The sequence below is a fragment of the Ascaphus truei genome, chromosome 9, assembly GCF_040206685.1.
Source record: "Ascaphus truei isolate aAscTru1 chromosome 9, aAscTru1.hap1, whole genome shotgun sequence".
Taxonomy (NCBI): Eukaryota; Metazoa; Chordata; class Amphibia; order Anura; family Ascaphidae; genus Ascaphus; species Ascaphus truei.
In genome coordinates this window covers 29,889,761-29,903,030 of record NC_134491.1, presented here as the reverse complement: position 1 = coordinate 29,903,030, position 13,270 = coordinate 29,889,761, and positions in this window count along the sequence as shown.

Sequence of the window (13,270 nt, the reverse complement as noted above, 5' to 3'; positions counted from 1 at the left end):
TGAATACACGAGATCGGGTCAAGATTTGTTTATCGTAGAGCAAAAACCTTGGCCACATACTCCTTATTCTCAATATTGGTCTATATTATTAGATACTCTTTATAAATTTGGAAGTACAATTATGATAGGTTTGTTACATATTAAAATCATAGCTAAAATGCAATTTTATTTATTTTTGTTTGGTGTCTTGACATATATGGGCATGAATTTTACACAATATTCTGTATGTTTTTATATGCTTTTTAATATCTTTTTCACATTTTGTCCATTGTTCGTTTTTTTTAAAAATTTGAATAAAGTTTGTTATGTTGTATTATGTTATCACATGACTCATTCGGCCAATGAGGTTGGGCGTCACGCCAGCGCGACTCAGTGTTGGGTCGCGCTTGCCGATGACGTCACTCTCATCCCTGTTTTGGCGCGAATTGGTATGTATAAAATTGTGTGAGACTTCAATTGTACTTTAGACCTTGATAAAGTGCCCAGGCACGAAACGCGTAGGTGTGTTTCATCTACCTTCACCATCCTGCTTGAGCTTGCAATTAATTGATCTCCATACTAGAGTTGCCCTGGATTTTTATTCATTAATTTTTGCCCGATTTTTGGCTGTTTCCTGCTGTGCTCTGCATCTCTCTACAGCTTCGAGGTCTGCGTATGCACCTACAGAATGTCGAGGAGAAGCATCAAACTCTGCAGGAAGAAAATCTGCAGGCTGCTAAAGAAGTACAAGTGTGCTTCTGATTATCCAGTGTCCCCCCGCAGAGCAGCATGAGGAACTGAAGGATACCCTGAACGACATAAGAGCTTCGCTGGAGGCCAAGCTTAGAGGACAGGTGACTCGGTACAAGAGGGAGCACAAGACGGTCCAGAAACTGAGGCAAGCAGCTGCGGCCCTAGCGAACAAATTCACAGTGCTCCACAATATAATGAAGGATACATGGAAGCAAGCTCAGAGAAAGCACAGTGAGGAGATAAAGACCCTGAGAGGAGCATTGCAGGATGCACTCAAGAAACAGGGATCTCTCGGGGATGAATTAAACTTGCAGAAAAGCCTAGAAGTGGAAGAGCTTGAAAGACTGAGAAATTAGATTAAAGTACTGTAGGGAAAGAGAGTATGCAAAGACTTTACGGTCAGTGGTTACAACCTTGGAGTATGAAGTTGGAGAAAAAAGTTACAGAATTAAAACAGAGTGAGGCTCTGTGGACCAGTAAAGTACAGGTGTCTCCACTACAGGAAAAGGTATTGGCTCGACGCAAGCGTCGGTATCCCACAGCAACAAATACCCATGAAGACAAGAGTACAGTGAGAGCTGGGGACACTGCTCAACTGCAAAATGAGATTACATAGTTTGAACCGCCTGAGCAAGCACTAGCTAAACCTTCAGCTGCCCAACAAGCAACAGACAAAGGTATGAGTGCAGAATCAAAAGCAGAAGAATCCTTATCTGATGAAACTGAAAAGATGGGACGTTCTCTGGAAATGGATGTAGAATCGCAACTCAATTCCAAAGAAGCTGAACTGGCAACTACATTGAGTGGAAAAAGAAGTGTAGGAGGACAGCTTCAAGAGCCGAAAACTCAAATAGCTATTCTTGAACGCTCTTTAAGTGATACCATGAAATGGCACGAGTCTAGCAGGGGAAATCTCATGACCACGTGGTCCGTAGAAAGACTGTACTTGGAAAAAGTCCTCCTCGAGCGACTGAGGAGTGCTGATCTCTAGCACCTTCTGGAGGAGACACTAATAACCTGGAGAAAGGGCTCCAATCCCAGCGGGACTGAGGGTTCTCGTACTCCATCCACTCTTATTCGAACCGCAGAGATATCTTGACTGAGAGTGGAAGGGTGGGGTTTGGCTGTGGTAAGCCCGAGCTTCCCACAAACAGGGGAGGTATGTAACAGGGACTTATCACTGTTGAGAAAACGGTCTCTAAATCCAGCAGTGTGCTGGTTAATTTTACAGGCAATCAACCAGACTCCACCTGGCTGATTAGGACTGTTAGAAAAAGCCTGATCTAAGAAACAGGAAGGAGATTTCCTTAGCCCACAACTGGACTGACCAGAGGAAAAAATGTCTTTATGCACACAGAAGGACTGTATGCTGATAGCAAGACCAGGGGAGAAGACCTCTATACCTCGACACAGACATTTCCATAGCACACAAGGGTGCAGACCCAGGAGAGCAGAGAGGCCTTCCCCTACAGCTACAAGAACAGATAAGAGACTTTCTTGTTGGACTGTTGTGTATGTATATATATATGTATATATATATATATATATATATATATATATATGTAATGGTTTTTCTGGACCCACCCAATCTCACATTGGCCCCTGTGGTCTAACTGGTCCCCATTACATGCATGTATGTTGTGGTGCACCTGCTGGCGTACAGGACTCCTGAGTCTCCCGCTGGGTTGGTATGGGGATATCAGCATGACAGGCATTTGAGGTAGTGTGCTTAGAGTCCTACCTATATCCAGTGCAGCGCCTCCACCTCATCAGGATCTCTACGTCCGCAGGAAGATGTAACTGATGAGGACCTCCTCTGTGGTGCATCCTCCTGTGCAAGAACTTCACTCCCACACAGTAAGGGTTTGGTGAACTTGGGCATCTTTATTGTCATTATAGCAGACTGCCCCTCGCAGCGGTCGTACTCAGCCGCTCATTATATTACAGTTCATCCCTTTAGAAAGTTCTTCCCTCCCAATGGAGTTGGGTCACCTCTCCCCTCAGGGAGATCACCACCTGTGTCAGGTCCCTGATCACAGTGCAGATACTATTGACTAGGTCTGACAGCCTTGCTTGCTGTAGACCTCCAGAACTGAATCATAACTCTTGAACCATACAGATAACCAACTAACTTTGGACAGTGCTGTGTCTTATATAACTTAGGAAATAGCCACACATCTTGTGTCACTAATAGTGGACACAGAGCGTGTTACCACTCCCCTTGTGTACATATGACACCTCACCAGGGTGTGAGGGCAAACCTCCATGATTGATGCTGGCAATCCTGCATACTTACCAGGTTTTACTGCCAGCATGAGAGAGAACTGTATACCATTTTTATACATGGCTACATATATATATATAATATATATATATATATATATATATATATATATATATATATATATATATATATATATAGTGACAGAGTCACTGACTCAGTAAGCTGGAATGGAGGATGTGTGTACTTTCCAGCACTAAACCAGTTAACCAACCTACAGTTGGAGATCTGCATACACCTGCAGCCTAATTAAGCAGGATGCCTGAGAGACTGCAGGTTTAAAAAGCAGGAAGTTGCTCACACAAGCTGAGCTTGTTTTTCCACGTGAGGGTGGAGAGACCTCTCCCGGCTAGGAAGCCGTAGCTGCTGCTGCTCTGGTCCCCCAGTCCTGCGAGGAGCTTTGCTGCTGGGACCAGCTGGGTCCCCAACCCAGGGTAAAAATAAAGATAAAGATACAGATTGCTGCGAGGCTGGACACAGCTTGCTCCCCGGAACCGTGTTCCTGTTTGCTGTTGGAGCTGCATTACAGATAAGACTTTATTATTATGCTTATTGGTTATCCTTTGTGTAGCATATGTTTTGGGCATGTCCAGATTAGCTGGCTGTCCTGTTAGTAAGGGCTCAAGAAGTGAGTTAGTTTCCCTAACGGGAATAGGCTTTAATTTCTAGAAAGTAGTTTTTTTAAAGGGACAGTGCACCCGTACCGTTTATTTTGGTTGTGGCTAATAAACCACTATAGTTGACCGTTTCCCATCGTGTCTAGCGTCTTACTGACCCTGCCGCGAGGCCGTCCTGCCACAATATATATATATATGTGTGTGTGTTTGGGGTGGTAAATTAGCTTAGCTACCCACCCAGTTAGAGAGGGCTGGAGTAAAGGTGTAGATATTCTCCAAAGTGGAGTAGGCCTTTATTTTGTTTATTTTTAATGTTTTTCCGTGTTAAAGGATCAGGCGCAATAAAGCCTTATTTTAGTTTAACCTTAAAAATGGTCTCCATTGCATACCTCTGCTCACATCTCCTACACTAGGACTGTTTTAAGTGTTTCTAGTGATTATTCATTTCCTTCCTATCTATTGTGTCTGTTTGAGAACTGTGTGTCTTGCTGGTCTAGAACAGGTGTGCGTAATGTTTTGATGCTGCGCCCCCCTCCCACCGCTGCTCCCATGCTTGCGCCCCACCTTGCCTTCCAAGAGCGTCTAATGACACTAGGGGTCATGGGACGTGAGGTCACGTGATCCCGCGGCATTACTATGGCGACGCGGCGTCAAATGATGCTGCGAGTCATGCAACGTGACGTCATTTGACGTGTCTTCTGAGTCAAGGTAGGATCGAGTACAGCATTTAATTTAAAAGCGCGGGGCCTCTGTATGCGCCACACACCCCCAAAAAATTATTGCACCGCCCCCAGTTTGTGCACCCCTGCTCTAGAATGTCTGTGTAAGGGGTCCTGTTGCCAGTGTATGGTATGGGGTATTCGCTGGTCGACATGGCTGCATGCCTCCCTCTCCTCGTCTCACGGTATGTGGTAGGCAAGGGGATGGAGGCGTGCTGCTGGGAAGCAGGTATTTGGGTCGAGAGGGAGGAGTATCTCCATCCCCTAACCCCTATCCTCGTTCAGACGGTTGAGACCATTCATTGCCCTTGTCGGTACACCAGGGAGAGGTTGTCGGAACTGAGGCCCAGCACCCTCTGGTCCTGATATAAATTCCCCTCCTGTTGGATACCGGACTCCAGGTAACAGCGGTGTAACGAGTGCTCACAACAAACAGGACGGAACCCCAGGGCTGAGGTGGGGATGTTAGAATACACCGACCAACAACCGCGCAACCGCGTCCGCATTTCAGAGTCGTAGTCATGTAGCTGGGTCAAAGTAGGAGAGGTCATGATAGTCGGAATACTCGCCGTGGTCTAGAATTGGAGAAGTCGGGTGGTCGTGTGCGCAGCCGAGTTCCAGGGGGCAGAGAAGGTAAAGGCTTGGTTTAAAGTTGAGGTCAAAGGTACAAGAAATCAAGCAGAATGCACAGAGCACTGGCAGGGCAGCAGAATGCTTGAGGCAAGCACTAGTACATAAACACAAGTTTATGCTCAGCCAACTTGCCTAGGGGCTGGCTGAGCATATAAAGCACAGGGAGCCAATTGCCTGCAGGCAGTGAGTCATCACACATAGATTGTGTACTGATAGGCAGGGGCAGAGTGTATCCCAACTATGGATTAATGAAGGGAGTTGGCATTAACCCCTTGAGTGTTTCTGGTCATGCGACGTCGCAGTGTATTGGAGACAGGAGAGTCCTCCGTTGCGCTACGGGAGGCGGTGCCGGGAAGAGTACTGTGGTGCTCGCGCCCAGTGCACCCGTGAGGGGTGTCACCCAATGCATCACGGGATGCGTCACGAGGGTGGGACTGAGGTCCAAGCCTCACAAGCGGTGAGCAAACAAGAGGAGCCCACTCGGGATATCATGCTTTTAAGTGCTTGGTCAGTCGTCCACTGCGCCCTGTCCGCTGTGCCCTGTCCACTGTGCCCCGTTAGTGCATGAGACGATTGCCTTGTGTCAATCCCATCTAGTATTTATCACAGAGACCTGGATAACTGCTGGATTCACATTTCATTTGGGTGGCCTAGTCCCTGATGGGTACTCTGTGTTGCATGCTCCTAGGTAGGGTAAGGAGAAGGAGGGAGGAGTAGCTGTGATATTTTAATCCAATCTTATCTGCGTCTCCCACCCTGGCCCAGACTCAAGTCTTTTGAGTATATGACCATTTTCTGTGCCACGCATAACAATCAAGCTTTTTATTTCAACCTGGTGTATAGGCCGTCTGGACACAGGGGGGGGATTTTGTGTCTCAGTTGTCAATATGGTCACTCCCATATTACAGGAGTGTAGAGGGAGAGGGGGGTTGGCCCGGTATTAAAGGGGTTGCACCCCATATGGCCACCCCCTGACCTCACCAGGGAGGCAAGGGGTTAACTGGACTGCGGTCCAGGAATGTGGCTTACACCTTGTCATGTCAGGAAACTGTATGTTCCCCTGTTCCCACGTTTCATTATAATCCTGTATTTTAATGTTTTAAAGTGCATTTCTGTATCTCCAGTTCTGGAGGTCACAGAGAGTTGATATTTGGCTAATATGTAGAGTCACTGTAGGCATTAAAAACTGGCAAATTTCGACCCACTGAGCCCACCAGAATGGAACTTATTAATATGTGTAGATATTAAAGAGTATATGTATGGTATTTTGGATCTGCTCTGAAAAATGCAGACTCCATCTGCTATGCTAAATAGGTCAGGAAGGGCAGCCGGATGATTGAGCCTAAGTACTAATCAACAGACCAAGTACTAATCAACAGACTCTGCCACTCTAATTGTTGCCTGAGGGCGGAGAATCATCAAACTGGAGTGGTTTGTAAGTGTTATGTCTACACCTACAAACAATGCAGATCCTACCAGATACTTAATTTGGTAGACTGGTCGTCGCCCCTGATTTAATTATGGGGCTACAGAAATAAGACCCTCAGAGTCCCAGTACACATGGGCTAACTAGCTGGGGGGCATGGGTTAATCTGTGTCTCCACGTTAGGGATTGGATACAGATAATTGTTCATCAATAGTCTGTATTCAATGTTAAGAATAGGGTTATACAGGTATATAAACTGTGTCAACCCTACATTTGTGAGTTGTGCTTCTGATTCCACCTGGAATTTCACCGGATTTCTGGAGAATTGCTAGCTGATACTTCTCCATCCCCCAACCCTAAGTAAGTGTTACCTTCTTGTCTGTTAATTGTACTATATTGCTGTGTTCACCTTATTTAAGGAATAAATATATTTTATTACTAGCTGATATACCCGGCGTTGCCCGTGATGTAATGTTCTGCCTCCCCCATCCTCCCTCTCAACTCCCTTCCCCCTCCTCTTCACATCTGTTCAGGCTTCCCCCCCCTTCTTTCCTGACTCCCTCCACCCCTCTCTCTCTTGACTCCCTCTCTCCCCCCCTCTCTCTCGACTCCCTCTCTCCCCCCCACTCTCTTTCGACTCCCTCTCTCACCCCCCTCTCTCCTGACTCCCTCTCCCCCCCTCTCTCCTGACTCCCTCTCTCCCGCCATCTCTCCTGACTCCCTCTCTCCCCCCCTCTCTCCTGACTCCCTCCCCCCCCCTCTCTCCTTACTAACTCCCCCCCCTCTCTCCTGACTGAATACCACCCCCCGCCTGTCCGCTGTGCGCCGCTATCTTACCGGGGGCAGCTGCAGGAGGAAGGGGGTCCTTCCGGAGGCTGCCTGCCCACTGCCTGTCCCCCCGCCGGAGAGGGAGGGAAGTGAGCGTTGGCGGCTGGGGCAGGAGGGCCGCGCCACGCTTCCCCTCCGTCCGGGAGCCAGTGGGGGGGAGGGAGAGGGAGAGAGAGAGAGTTGGGTGACGTCATAGAGCCACCAATCTGATTGGCCAGAGGCTGAGGACCAATCAGATTCACCGCAGCTAGTACCAACCTTTCGATTTTATATATTAAGATATCTAAGCCTCGTTCAGTTCAACCCAGATATTTGGTGTTCATTATATCTTGTCATAAGCTACCGTGACAAGGAGTTCCCCCGCTCTGTGGTGCTGGGGAACCTTAAAATGTGAGCTAATGACCCAGACAATGCTCAGGATATGGATCTTTAGATAATATGGGATCCATTGGATTTAGTCAATTTGTGCATGGCTTGACACATGAGAACGGTCATACACTTGACTTGATATTCGCACAGGGGGTATTGGTTGGGGAGGTGAAGCTTTCCTACCCCTATGGACAGATCATAGGGTGATCCAGACACAGACTGGACATGTCCCACCACACCTTATACAGAGTGGTGGTCCCGAGGCAGCTTTGGTACGACATACGAGGCTGCTTGAGCCCATTAGTTTTAGGGCTGCCATGGGGCCCATTTGTCCTTATTTTGTCCGGATGACAACGTCTCTATCTGCATCGAGAAGTACAACTTGGCTCTCTGTGCAGCCACAGATTAAGTGGATTCTCTCAAGAGAATGCCTGCTTGCAGATCCATAAGTGTGCCATGGTATTCTAGCGACCTCTGGGACCTGCGGAAGACTCTCTGAAGTAAAGAACACCAGGGGTTGTAATGTTGCTGACTGCAAGACAGGATACAGACCCGCAGGGCATAAGTAGGGAGTAGTACACTGACCTTGGCCTGGGATCAGAGGCCTGGGATGCAGGGGTAGTCAGGTCTGGTTCCGGGGTCAAGGCAGGCAGATTAGTCCGGTCCAATTCGGGGGTCGAGACAGATGGCAGGCAGGGGTAGTCAAGTCCAAGCAGATGTACAAACACAGGCAGGCAATCACTGGGGCAAAGGCAGAGCTCAAGCAGGAACAGGTACTGAGTACTTTGCTCGAGCAATGTCAGGGAGCAACTGCCTGCTATTTAAAAGCTAGAGGAAGCTGCTGGCAATAGAGGCCTAGAGAGAGGCTGACTTCCTGTCAGGAAATGAGAGCAGGAATTGCCAGGAAGCAAGATGGCCACGTTAGCTACAGTGAGGGTGTGAGGTCAATTTCTGACAGCAGCATTCTTAGGTATCCAAAAGAGAAAGTGGAGGAAGAAACGGAGCACTGTATCCAGAAAAACCCCCAGGATGCGTTCCCATAAAATAAAGCTAATTTAATGGATCATAATAATATACAAAAACACACCAACGCGTTTTGGGCTATAAACAGCCCTTTATCAAGGTGAATACACAAAAACAATATAGAGTATAATTTATACCTGTTCACAGGACCTCAGGGACCAATTGCCATAACTTCCGGGTGCGTCATGTGACCCGCGACCCGTGGCTCGTGACAGGTGACGTCAGCGCGCCAGCGTTTGCAACACGATTGCATAACCAATCACAACGCGTGGCTTCACTGTGCAGAGGACCTGAGGTGCCTGGCATGGGTGTCCAACCATCAGCGCAAACAGCACTGACCCAGGAACACGCAGTGCCAAAACAAACCCCTCTCGATCCGTCAGATGGAAATAGCGTGTGACGTCAGCAGGCCCATCGGCATGTGAACAAACGACACAATGCATCATGTTGCCAGGCAATATGACCCCTGTGGGTCATGCCAGGAGACAGAGACAAAACTTTATTGATACTAATGCAATAACACTCCAAACATGTCACCACTATGAATACACAAAATATAACATATTAAAATCATACTACAAAGAAGAAAATCAGATTAAAAACAATTGTCAATAAGTAAATAACAACCTTTGACATTGGGTATCCATAGATCATAACAACGAATTGTGCAGTGCTTTTATGGGTTTGAAGGAATATCAAATATAAAAATATTAAGGTAACCTGTACACATAAACAGGACCTACTTCATAAATCATATATAGTCATTCACAAACCCAAAAGACAGGATATAAGTGAAAAGAGACTGCTCATAGTATATTGTAAAGTAGAATTATATAATAAGTAATTTTATTTACAACAAATAATTATTTAATGTATCCCAAATTGCAAACATCAATAAAAAATTCAATACATATACTAATTACGGACAACCTATAACAGTGCCATGTATCATAGCGAATGAGACCATGTTGGAAAACACAATTATGTATCAAATAGAAGAGGCCCTATATCCCAATCTAAATTTAAACCATGGGGGATACGGGTTTGTAAAGTAAAAATCCAATATAATTCTCTTTTATTAAGGATATTTAATCTGTTACCTCCCCTAATTGGACAAGATACATGTTCTATGCGTAAGAAAGACATATTTTTTACATTGCCCATACTACAATTAGAAAAATGTTGGGACACAGGATGATTGAAATCCTTTTTAATAATCAAACGTAGATGCTCTAGTTTGATTATTAAAAAGGATTTCAATATGGACCTTGAATATGGAGTACAATTTTGGGCACCACTCCTTAGAAAAGACATTATGTAACTAGAGAGAGTGCAGAGAAGAGACACTAAATTAATAAAGGGGATGGACAATCTAACTTACGAGGAGAGGCTAGCTAAATTAGATTTATTTACATTAGAAAAGAGGCGTCTACGAGGGGATATGATAACTATATACAAATATATTCGGGGACAATACAAGGAGCTTTCAAAAGAACTATTCATCCCAAGGACAGTACAAAGGACTCGGGGTCATCACTTAAATTTTGAGGAATGGAGATTTCACCAGCACAAAAGGAAAGGGTTCTTTACAGTAAGGGTAGTTACAATGTGGAATTCATTACCCATGGAGGCTGTGATGGCAGATACAATAGATTTGTTCAAAAAAAGGTTGGACATCTTTTTAGAATGGAAAGGTATACAGGGATATACCAAATGAGTATACATGGGAAGGATGTTGATCCAGGGATTAATCCGATTGCCAATTCTTGGAGTCAGGAAGGAATTTCTTTTTCCCCTTATGAGATATCATTGGATGACATGACGCTGGGGTTTTTTGTTTGCCTTCCTCTGGATCAATAAGTAAGTATAGATATAGGATAAAGCAGGGGTGCGCAAACTGGGGGGCGTGAGATTTTTTTTGGGGTGCATGGGCGGTTGCAGTATTTCTAAGCTTTCCCCCAGGGCATTTAAATTAAATGCCGGGAACCGCGCGAGGCCTCTGCAACCTCTACTTACCGAGATTCAGCGGGCTTCAGAACGTGTAACCATGGCAACGCAGTGTTAAATGACGCTGTGGGGTCATGTGACAGCATGGTTGGCATGGTAACGTGACATCAAATGACCCCGCGGCGTCACTTGACGCCGCACGATGTAAGGGGGGGGGGGCGCAACAACAGAGGAGAGTAGGCAGGGGGGCGCAGCAAGAAAAGCTCTATGTAATGCTGCCACCCACGGCGCCCGCTGCGGCTCTTACCTCCGCTGTCGGGGCGCGCGGCGTCCGGTCCCATGGCCTCTCCTCTCTCCCTGCAGCCCCTGCTGCTCATGCGCGCCGCCGGGGCAGACCCCCACGCGCGTCTACAGTTCCGGCTTTTCCTCCCGGCAGACTCAATCCGCCCCTTCCGTCACGCGCGTTGCGTGCATCGCATGCACGCGCCACTATGTCCATCTCCACTGCCGCCAATGTACTTGTTCCTCCCACACCTGTCCTGCATCCTGCCTCAGCCTATCAGCGCTCTACCTTCATCTGACATCACCGCTGGGGGTTCTCATTGGCTCCTATCAGTATATAGTGCTACCAGCCCTGAGTTGATTGCTGAGCATAGTCAGTCTCTAGTTGTGCTTGCTACAAGCTACTTCGCAGTCTGCTCTTGTCTTCCGTTACAGACCCTTGCTTGAATCTGGACTCCCGATCTCTGGCACCCTCGAACCCCGGCTCGCCCTACGGACTTCTACCTTCTCCTCGACTTTGGCTTTGGACCCCGACTACTCTTGATCTCTCCGACCCCGAATCTGGCAAGTACCTCTACGACTCTACACTCTCCTGTCCCGAACCAGGCTATCCACACGACTCTGCTTACCGGACCCGCTCACGCGGCTGTAGGGCGGTGGTTTTCCTGTATCCCCACCTCGGCCTCGCGGTCCAGTCCGGTTTGTGGTGAGCACTCCTATAGTCCCGTGACACTCTAATACTTGCGCCGCTATAAAGACATATTCCCTGTGCTGGAGAAGAATAAAGCTCCATTTATCTTTTTTTGCAGCATTGGGAAGCCATCTTCATAACATAATAAATATTGCTCTAAGATCATGTTCTCGTTGTTTCATGATCCAAGTTTCCTCGTGCCTATGCGTTCCAGTGAAAGATGAAGGGAACCATTTAATTTCTTTCCTAAATTCCCTGGTAGGCGTGAGCGGGCGGCTGCTTGAAGAAGTGGAACTCTTGGTTATTGAAGTGTGAGGTATTCTTATGGCATTACCATTCTGTATCACTTGATGGCAGACTAAACTTCCACCTTCGCAAAACGGTTTCACAGCAGAAATTGTCAGCACTGGAGCTATTGGAAAGCTGACGCTGATCAGAAGTTTTCAATTAGGTATAAATCTCAGATACAAGCACAGTATTCATTAGGTATAGTGCTACTTACTCAGCCACAGAAATGACGGGGCACAGTAGGTATCGATGTTAAGTCCTAGCACACCCTTTTCCAATTGGAATGTAAGTTCCTATGAACAGGGACCTCCAAACCCATTGTAAATATTGTATTCTATTATATTTATCCACTGAAGAATACATAACCACTGTATTAACAAATTAGAATAGTATATGAGCTATCATCTTACAAGAGGAAGAACAGTGCAGGAGCACACAAGTTATAACCAGCAATGCTGTGCTCAAGAGTATATATGCTGTATATACCATATACATATACAGTATATACATATACAGTATATAAGATGGGCGTCAGAGGCACTTCATTCACATCAAGAATACTCAGAACAGATAGTCAACAAGCACTCTCTGTATGTTGAATCAGACTAAGGGCTGGGACCCGCTGCGACCGTTGGCGCGGGCGGCGGCGTGAGCTCAACTTACCATTCCAGTTTGAACTCACGATCGGGTCCCAGTCCCTCCTCACTTGTAACTTGCGACATACTGTGACGCGGCAGCCAGCAGGAGACACGAGAGAATGGTGTTCTCTTGCGGCAACGCGTCACATGGTACGCGAAGGGGCCAATCATAGACTGGCTCTATGGCTCCTTGTGTGTAGAGCTGCTGCAGTGCTGTGAGCCCTGCTTTGTTTTGGTTTTGGGCCGCGCCCCCTCACGTCATGGCCGCGCCCCCCACCGACCCGTTTGGCCACGCCCCCCCCCCCGCTCCGAGAAAAGTTTCCTGTAGACCGCAGATCGCGGTACAGCGAGTTGCACGCGCCGCCGGCAAGCAAGCCAGCCGTGCGGACGCGTGCAACGGGACCTTAGCCTAAGGCTACGGCCCCGCTGCCTGCGCTGCACGCGCGCCTGCGAGGCTGGAGGCGCGTGCAGCCGAATTCCCCGGTCTGCAGTGAGCTGCAGGGGGAAAGACAGAGGGGGGGCGTGAGGGGGGAGTGACGGAGGCGCAGCCATGACGTCACCTGGCAGGTTCGCCCTCACTGGTTTATCTTATTCAAAGTCCTGAGAGTGCCCGTTGACTATTATCATCTTGATCTTCAGCACTTGTTGATCCAATGCTGGGTGAAAGCCTCCCCAATGATCTTCCAGGTGCTGTGGTTACAAGCCTCTGTTCTCCATGTTGCTCCCACACATTTTCTGATTTCATCCTCTCATCTTACTTTTTGTCGGTGACTTGGTCTTTTGATATCCCCTAGAA